Here is a 10,517-nt window from a genome sequence, read left to right on the forward strand (position 1 = left end):
ATATAATCATGGTACTATAGGCCTAGGAAAGGTATGTAAGACGCAAACATATGCATGGACAGGTATTAAAAAAGAATGACTGGGTATTGACAGATACTTGCATGACAAAGCCAGCATTATTTTGAAATAAGGGTCAATGATAGTATATGGAGAGATGTCACATCACCAAATTGAGACATGAGAGAAAACATGTTTTTTTAAAACAGAATATTTTTCTGGAACACACCATAAGTATTTCCATTGTCCATTTTTTCACGCTTTTGTTTCACTTTTATTTCTTTTTAGATCACACCCCAAACTCCAATACCTGTATGCTCCCAAGGACCCCGCTTCTCATATTTCTCACATGACATGATTTCATATGCACCAATATCAATTCCATAATACAAGTGTCCAATGCATAAAGATTCATGTGAAATATATTTCCTGTAGCTGACAGCTATCTGCTGATATTACACAGCAAACATAAACATGACTAAGCGCCACAAAGTCCCCAAGCTTGGGGTCATAATGAAAACCCTGCGGTGCACAACAAGGCAACCGTTGTGGGACAGGGCTTTCTGGTCCATTGCCCCATGTTGCCAAAAAATTAGGCCTTGGATTATCAAAGGGACGCAAGAGAAACAGATGTTTTGGTTTAAATGTGTTTGAAAGTAATTCATTTTAGTCCCCAGAAATTCCTACCAAACAAGAACCTCTGAGGGCTCGCTGATTTCACTGGAAAAAATGTCCAGATTCCCAAGTATTCCTGCCTTCTCCAAAGACCCATTTCTTCAAATGAATGTGGCACATGACCTTACTCAGCTCGAGTCATATTTGCCGTATTTTATTCTCATTGGGAAGACGAGAATAAGCTTTGTTGAAAAAAAGTATGTCTTCTTCAGTCTGCCATCCCACTCTCTGTCCTGTTGCCACTTTGATTTCCAATATAACCTGCCTTCATCCTCTCCCTGCCTGCACCATTGCTTGGGTCATGCTCTGTGGTTTTTACAGGGAGACACAACACAGTGCTTACTCACAGTGGATGGCAGACCATGGGAAGCTGTCCAGCAGAAGAGGCTGGGGAGCTATGATCCAAATTTTTTTTGCCATTTGGGTGGTGAAGGGAGCTGCTGTTCTCCCTAGGAATAAAGATTGCCTTTCCTGGAGAGCATTGAGACCTGTTAGAGATGACTAGGAGTGTCATTGACACAGGTATAAGAAAGCCTTACATTGTAGACTATATTTAAATGAAAGACCAGGAGTAATTTTTTTGCCTTAGCATAGACCTTGCTACAGGCTAAATTACACATACTAATGTAGTATACAGTTAAGCACAACCAGTCTTAAAATCTTGAAAACTTGAAATCTTAAGCTTTCAGGAAGAAGGCAGAAGACAAAAACCCTCCAGAACAGTGAACGTAAACAGCCAAGCTTTACAGAAGGCAGGTTTCTGCAGTCTGTGACTTCCTCCTGGATTTCCGTTGCATTTTCTTCCAATTAATCTAATTAAAAAAGCTCAGCCTTGGAGCCAGAAGATTTGGATTCTTGTTGCAATTCTCTGTCTTTGAACAAGTAATTAAAAAGTAAAGTATTATAGTTTATTTTGTCAACTCTGAATGAGTCCATCAGAATGGAAGATAGGCACTGATCGTGGGCTTTTACCATCCTTATACTAAAATCCCACACCAAAATTCTTTGGCTTAACCTCATCTGCAAAAAAACGTACAATAAGATACTTGATATTCTTGTTCCACAACTGTGAATGTTAACAGTGTGGGCATAACACAGCTTCTGACCCAATGATCTTTTTTTTTTCCTTAGAGTCCACAGGCTGACAGCTGGAAATAAGGAATTTACCTCACATTTTCCTTTGGAGTCAGAACTGGTGCCAGGTAATCTGAGTAAGGATGGTGAAACTGCAGGCTCCTGTAAAGTTGTATACGACCACTAGATGATGCTATAAAACCTTTCAATCTTTCTATTACCTTCACATGTTACTGAAAAAAAAAAAATCAGAAGATTGGACTAGAACTTGGGTTTAATACACTGGCAAATATGCAGATAAGCCAAATCTTAGCACTTAAGTAAAAAATCCACATTCCTCTCTCAGTCAGCAATTGTTGGCAGATGGATGTAATGAGATGGTACATCTGATTTTAGGGCTTCTTGTGCTAGATCAAAAATATTGTGGCAATGTGCCACAGAATGATGTTAAACAAAACTTTGACAGCAAAGGTGCTTTCAAAAACTGGTAAAAAAGTAACTTTTCCCATCAGTTTTTATGCTGTATCAGGTATTAGCTCTTTTCCTGCAGCCAGGATAACGCCTTAAGCTGGCAAAAACATCACATGCTATGCTTGAACTAAGTCAGCTTGGGTTTGATCCAGATGAAACTGTGCTGCCAGGTAATGTGGTAGTGTACAGAAAAAACCTGTGTCTCAGAAAAAGGCTTTGGAGTCATTCTGACTTCTATTTTTCCTATAAGAAATAGCTCCTCTGATCTCTATGACCCTTGTATGTGTGATATATATTTTATATATTTCACATCATTGTGTCACCGTTCAACCACTAACCAACCAGTGAATCTGAGTCTCAGGGTGGATATAGCTATAGATGCAGACAAGTTCCTGTCCACATATTCATGAGTTTTTCATCATTTTCAGAAATACTGAAGGGGAGAAGACCAAATTTTGCTGTCTGGGAAGCAGATTAGCAGTTGCTCTTGCCTCAGGAACTTATCGATCTATGGTTTCCAGAATTCCCTGGTCAGGGGACACTGCCTATGCACTAATGTGCTCACCAGGCAGTCATGGAAATAACTCTGCCATCACAGATGTGCTCATTTCACATCACTGGTGCAGGTCACCATTATGTGAATGGCCTGAATCAGACTAATTGAAAGGGTAATTGATGAGGGCACATGGGCTTGAGTTATGCTTTAAACTTGCTTGAAGAATTAGTTTGATCTTTTGCCAAAGCTTTGGTAGCAATTACAAGATGTAGCTTTAAAAGGTTCTTCACCAAAAGCTGCAAAACACTTCTAAAAGGTGAGTTGTCTGGCTAAATCTAACTGCTTTTCTTCCTTTTGGTCTTCTTTTTTTTGGTGTTGCAGTGGTGAAAAGCAGTCTCATACTTTTGTCAAGTCTTCTGGAATTTAAAAGCCACTACTCAGAGACAAAGTCTATCCACTAGATGGATGCACAATAAACTCCTAATTTTCAGGCATGTGACTGAGCCAACAAGTCATGTAAGCCACTGATTAAGTGTTAGAGGCCTTAGTGGATAAAACTACCTGTTCCTTCATACATAAATATACTGTCAATCTGCTCATTTGCTTAAGGTTGAAATGTACTAATGCACTTGGATTACATTTGTTTTGCTTCGCATAATTTATCCAATACATGCTCTCAAGTGACACCAGATAACATGTCAAGGTTAGTGGCATCCCTACACCCTGCCTGTCACACGCCGTTCCTAGAATGACCTGCTCCATCCCCCTGCTCTTGCTCCCCTCCCTCAAAGGCGAGCTGGGGGGAGTCTGCTTCTGACAGCCCCTGCTGCCACTGTTCAGTGTTGCCCCTATGTGACAGAGGCAAGAAACAACAAGCAGTGTCTCCTGCTTCTCATGCTCTTTCTTCCCCAGCCTGGAACAGAGGGCGGTTCAGGAAGAATTCAGATCCTAAATTCCCACAAGAATTGAGGGACACACACATGGGACAGTGAAGAGCTGTGCTGGGCTTTGCCTCGCCCCTGCAAGGCTTGCATTTCTTCCCCTGGCTCTGGCAGGCTCTTGCTCACCATCGCTGCTCTGGCTTTGCTTTGTAAGGTTTGCCCACCAAGATACATTGGGGAATCGGGTGACTGTGCTTAGCTCTTGACTTGGCAAAGAAAAGAGGGGTGGTGCTAAATAACAGGCAGGTGTCCCCCATTCCTAGATAACAATGTCATCTGACAAATGTCTTGACTCTTCTGTTGCTGTATCAAAAGAAACAACCCCACCCATGTAGTAATACTATTAATTACAGCATAATGTTAATAAAAACATTCATTAACACCACTGATATTTTACAGTGAAATGACAGAAGGTGTTTCCACCGCCTAGTCATTAAGACATTGAAATATCTATCTGCATTTTTCTGTTGCTTTATATGGGGGAAAACCATTGTGCCTGTCTTTTGCATATGATAAAAGTCTTATGGCATTTCACCAATTCGAGACCTAGTAATCATAGTGTTCACTTAATTCTGATCTAAAATCAAGAAAGAAACAAAATGCAGCGAGTATTTGTAGTGTCTGAGAAAATATATATATTATTGAACACTCCCTGTAGTGAATACAGGGGAGAAAAAGGTACAGCAATTCCACTTATATGCAACTTACCCATCTCTTCTAAGATGTCATTTCTGTCCCTATTTATACCCTGTTCTTCTTGCAGTTCCTTTTCATTTACTGTCTATGCTGAAGAAGAAAAGACATGAAAATGCATATGAAAAACATAAGACACAGCGCTGGATTTAGTAATCCTCCACTGTTGGATTCTCAGTGTCACAGTTGCTCATATGACAGAATCCAATTCTGATTTCCCTTGTGGGACACTTTGCCTGGCCCTTGCCTGCAGGGACTCCGAAGTGTCGTGCTCCTGCCTGTGAAGGTGTCTGGCTTCTCAGTGTCCCAACAGGCATGAAGCAGACTGTGGCAAGATGACTCAGTAGAGCGCAGATAAAAGGAGGTTAAATTTACCCAGCAGGCTTCTGCAAAAATGAGTGGGTTTCAGAGAAATCATTGAGTGGACCCAGCAAACCATCACTGAGAAATCCTGTCCAAGGCAACCACCACTGTAGCACTGTATGTTCTCAGATAAGACACAGCAGAGCAGCTGTGAAGGCTGTTGCTGTTGTTGTAGAAGAGAAGAAAGAGAGATCTGCAGTCGTAAGAGTTTAGCATACTTGAATTTTAGCATTATCAGAACTAGAGCACAGGGTTTTGTAATGCTCTGCTTGAGCCTGCGAGCAACTCTAGTCCCTGCCAAGTGAGTATGATTGCAAGTGTGACGATAAGAGCATAACTGGGGAACAGAAGCTGCTACCTCTTTCTTACAAAGTAGAGAAGTTCTCACATCGCTTCCATTCTCAGCAAGACTTTTCCACCTGTGGTATATTAAGCTCATGCCCTCATCAAGAATATTTTAATATACAACTGAACTTTTGTACTTACTCCCCGTATGCACCTTCAGCTTCCTAGGATAGGAAAGAAGGCTTCCCTGAACTTGGGCCCATCGTTTTCTCTTTCATCAGTATTACTTCAACAGCAGTATACATCAAACACCTATCTTACAGTTTCCTCTATATGTCTCCAAGTGCTTTATGGACAGATCAACATCTTCCTTTATGCATGTGGGGAAACTATTCGATTTTTCTGGTATGCCAAGAAGGATGCTAGCAGGAACATTCCTTACTCTGGGAAGTGGTAAAATGAGACTGCTTCACAGCTTCTCAATTTCTCATCTTTGCAGGAGCACAACATTTTTTGGGGGTACAAGTCTCTGTTGCATTATACAGTACCCAATGTGCAATCCAATCTAACTGCTTTATTATAGTTATGAAATTCTCACAGCCTAGAAAATGGGGCTGACAGGCTATAAAAATAAACATAATCAAGTCAGGTTCATACTTCAGTGCTCAGACTCCCAATGGCTCACAAAACATCCTGCAACAAGGGAGAACATCACTGCAGCAGTCACTGAAGAAGCCATTTATTCTTGCTGAAAGAGGGATATTCTGGGCTCAAAAAAAGTTTCCACATGTGTCATTCTGTGGGCTTTAATGGTAGTGAAGCCTTCAGCACTGGAGTTTTCCGTATTTCAAGCTATTAAAAGTATGGTAAACAAAAAGAAAGTTGGAATTGTGCTTCGACTCCGTTAAGTGTTTTTTTAAAATTATTATGGACTAATGTAAGGTGCATGCAAACAAAAAGTGGGTAAAAATGCCTTTTTTTTTTCCCCCTCAAAAAACTGAACTCGATCCTCTGTGAGAGAAGGGGCTTAACTTCCCTGAGTTAATCTGGTTTTCGTAGCTCATTCCAGGATTAGATCTGACGGGTAGGAGGGGAAGAGATGGCAGCGAATATTATCGTGACTTTAGGAGACTGTGACGCTGTACCCACGGCCGGCATCAGACAGGAGACGGGACTGCACTGCACCACTCTGGGCCTGAGCCTCGGCAGTCCCAGCTGGGCACAGAGACCCTTCGTTTCCAGTAACCACAGTACTACCTCTCAAAAGAAAAGCCTCATCATAAAACTGGGAACATCTACTTTAATGCATTAAGTAAGTCTTATTTTGCTTATATTTTTTTCTGTCATACAAAAATTTGTTAAACGCAAAGACAGCAAAGACAACTGCTGTTTTAATAAAGTCCATTCCTAAAATCTCTTTGTACTACAATTTGTTTTTACAATTCAGAGAATTTCTCAGGTTATATGAAGTATTTCAAGTGAACAAGTTATTGTTTTTTTCTAATCATGGCAGAAATAATCAGTGAAAAGATGTATTTGCTTTACAGCAGTTTATTTAGTAAAGCTTCTAAATTAAATCTGTCAGTACTCAAATCACTGCGAACAATCCTGTGCCGGCTTAGAGGAGACATTGAATATAAAATGGCCAAGGAATCCTAACGTTCAGGGCTGGCCATTTTAATGACATTCTGAGATTTGCTATTGACCTGAGTGGAGCCAAAACTTAGTCCCAGAAGATTTTAAGGGATATTCCTGTAATATGAGGTTTTGTTGCTTTCTACACGTGCCTATTCCACAATTACAAAACAACTTGGAGTATGGGAAAAGAGGGTGAGTTTGGAAAGAGAGGATGACAGCTCTTTTGAGAAAGTACGAGTTTACAGCAGGGTGAGTTTATGTGCCTTCCTTGGACTTTCTCCCTCAGTAATAATGAAACCTGTGGGGCATCCTCTCCTGTATATATATTTCATTAATAACAGATTAGTTAGACCAAACAGAAGCACTTGGATTTATTTGATGACTTTGGGACAGATAGCAAGTTAACCCCACAGCTCAGGCTCAGAGGAAAGGGACAGAGAAAGGTTCAATCAGCAGCACCCTTTCCAACCCAAAGGCATTACCTTAAGCTTAAGGGTACCCTTTAATCATGGTCTCTAGCACCTCGGATCAATAAAGGATTATCTCAGATGTGTTCTGCAATGTTCTGATTCTCTGTGGGCAGCAGCATCAGCTGTCCAGGGTTTACATTTTACTACGTCAATGTGAACCAGAGACTCACGGCTGGACTCTGATCTCACCTGCCCTGCCCTTACTCCACCGAGCCTGATGATTGTTATTTCACTTGTAATAGAATTACTCCAGAGTAGATGTGCTGTGCTGAATAACACTACTCCACTGGGACTCCAAACAAGATCAGGCCATCAGCACCTTGTCTCTGCTGTGCTTCTGCGAGATGCAAAGCACGCCGGAGGGAGTTAGGGTGGAGGAGCCCAGCATCCCCCCGGAGTTTGCCCTGCAGGAACCAGATCTCTGCTATTTCCATTCTCTGACCCTCTGAGACTACTATAAAGGCTACAAAGGTAACACACCAACTCTGATTTCCCAGGCTCCTCCTTGGAGATGCTCTTTCCTCACCCCCACCTCCTCTCCCCCCCTCCCCCCGCCAGCACGATGGCATTGAAGAGGGGCTGCTTGATGGGGTGACGTACGGGTGAAGTCACCATAGAAACGGGGACTCTGGCCTCATTCGCACGCCAAGCTGCTCCCTGGCAGCCCGGGGAGAGCACAGAAGCTATTGGAGGTATAATCACAGCTGATCGACACTGCCTGTCGTTCAAAACCATGTAAAGCAGTATCAGTGTACACAAGGAAGGATATTTATAGGCAAATCATTTTCTCAATTGCTCTTCTCATATGCAGCCCCTGAATCAAAAGCTATGCAACGAATCTGTTATATGTACTTCTTGATACACCTGAAGAGCTTTTTCCATGCACGTGTACCAGGCAGAAAACCTGATATCCTGATTTTACTATTCTGATGTCTGCCAGAAGTCCTCTAATTTCTCCAAAAGCACTAGGGCATTATGTAAGAAGCTTGGATATGATCCAGGATGTAGATAACAGCATAACAGACACGACAGAAAACCCAACAAATTGGTGAACAAAGGATCTGATTCACTATTGATTTATTAATTTTCAGCTTGCGTAAGTACAGTGATTTTTCCCTAGCCTTTGCAAGTGTAAATTAACAGATAAAATGTCAACTCATCATATTCAAAATCCGTTAAGACATAGGAACGAAAAAACTTATTTTTAAAATTACTTGTGTTGAGCTTTCAGGTGTTTAGGTGAATAAAGAACACAGATAAATCTGCCAACATTTTCAAAAGCTCCTAGTCCAAGAGTTATCTCTGAAAATGGCATTAAGCTCGAAAATGACTGAGATATGTACAAAAATCCACTGATCCTGAAATACAAGTTATAATGAATAATTACCAGAGAGACTAAAGACAAAATAAAAAGACAAATTATCACTAAGAAAATGACAATGAGGCAGAGAGTAATTCAGGAGGCACCACAAGTGGAAAGGCAACCAATTGCGTAACACCAGCTCTTGGAGAATCTGTGTTGAATTTTGCATCTGGAAGTGTATGTGTATGGTAATGTGATGCCACCTGGAAGTCAGAGTAGCAAGATACAGTTCCAGCCTAAACATTTATACAGATCCATAAGTTATCAGAACAAGCATCCCAAATTAACAAGGAGGAAATGACAATTAAATTAGCACTAAATAAAAAAAAAAACACTCTCAAGCCTCTCAACTAACAAAATGCAGACTGTTTCATCACCTGTTTCCTCACTTCAACCCCTGCTTTTTCAAGGTAAGGGCCTAAGTCTCCTAGCAATCAAAGGAACTGGGCACTTTAGTGCCTTTAAAGTTGTGCAGCTTCATTTTACACTTGCCTGACTGATGCAATGGCCAACTGCTGGGCTGTAATGGATTAACAAAGAAAAATCACCTACTGTGGAGACCTTTAGAAAGGACTTTACCTCATTAGTCACCAGGTATATGAGACTGGGGTGACCCTGCTTCTCCCAAACTCTCTTTAGGCACAGAGAACACTTAGGGTCTGTAAACCCACTCAGATGCAGGCACCGCTGTCGTCACTTACTTTAAGCTATGGTGGAGCACAATGGGGTAAGAACCTCTGCAACCTCTGCTTGAGCAAGTCATGATGAGGACTTTAAAGATAAGATGAGCAACAAAACCCTCACATTGACCGTGGACCACCACTCGGTGTGACACACAGGTTGTGGCACAGCCTCCCTCTTGGGAGGAAGCAGACAGACCCCGGAGTACAGCCTGTTTGTGAGTAGCTTCTTTTAAGATCATCCACTTAGTGCTACAGAAGAGGTCTGAGGTTACCTGCAATCATTGTCCTTTATATTTGAAATCCCTCCCTGGAAATGGCTGTTTGAACATATCGGTACTGTGCTAGTGCCCAAACAGGAATATTGTTTTTCTTCGGGAACCAGTGAGCATGTTTTATCAAATGCAATGAGACAAGGTACAAGACTGATTAACCCAAAGAAATTCTGTACTTTGGCTTTCATTCCTACAGTCTTAGCTATAAAATTTTCTGTACCATTCCTCTCCCATTAGCATCATTAAGTAATCAATGAGCTTTAGATACTAATGCGACATATAGACTATGCCTGCATGATAGGATTTATGCATGTTTGGTATAATCCTATCCTCTGAATATGAAAAAGCAGAGTTGAAGGAAACATGGTGATACAGATATCTGTTTTTTTAGTGTAAATAATGTCTTAAGTTCCAAATTAATTTTTTTTTTTAAATCATGCTAGTAATGGAAGTTATAGCAAGTCCAGAGAGATAAGAGACTGGTAGAGGTCATTTTTACATTAGAAATGGTTGAGCAACACTGGCCTATTTCAGGGCACGCTCAGTTTTGTCATCATTTCTGAACAATAGGTACAATTGATTGCCATAGGAATAAAAAGCTGGAGTATAAAACTTCCTGAAACCTTCAGAAAGGCTGAATGAAATGTCTGACAGCAAAAATAGAACCAAGCCTTTATTTTATAACTGTAAGGACTGAGTTCTAATAAGCAACAGATCTAATTTCACCTAGTTTTATTCTCCATTGACAGAGGCAAAGATTCCTCTAATTTTCATTACTATTTCATTTTTTTGTGCCTTGTCACCCCCTGCGAGGCTAAGAAACTAGGGAACGCAAGGGTTAAACCAAGACAGGTATGACAGAGTGCATGACAGCCAGACTTCCTGAACTGGGATATAGGAGATCCCTTACAAATATGAAGGGTGAAGCTCTTTCCTTTACATAGCAGTGAAAAGTAGCACAACCTACTTCTCCTATGGGGATGAATCGTCAGGGTGGATGCAGATGGTACTGCTGTCCCGTTGGCGGGGCATCCGGTCCCCTTGGTGCGGTCTGTGGGTATGAGGACATAGATGAACAGAAGGTGCAGCCTCAATG

This window comes from Nipponia nippon, unplaced genomic scaffold (assembly GCF_047370975.1).
Source record: "Nipponia nippon isolate SJK-2023a ecotype South Korea unplaced genomic scaffold, ASM4737097v1 scaffold_4, whole genome shotgun sequence".
Classification (NCBI taxonomy): domain Eukaryota; kingdom Metazoa; phylum Chordata; class Aves; order Pelecaniformes; family Threskiornithidae; genus Nipponia; species Nipponia nippon.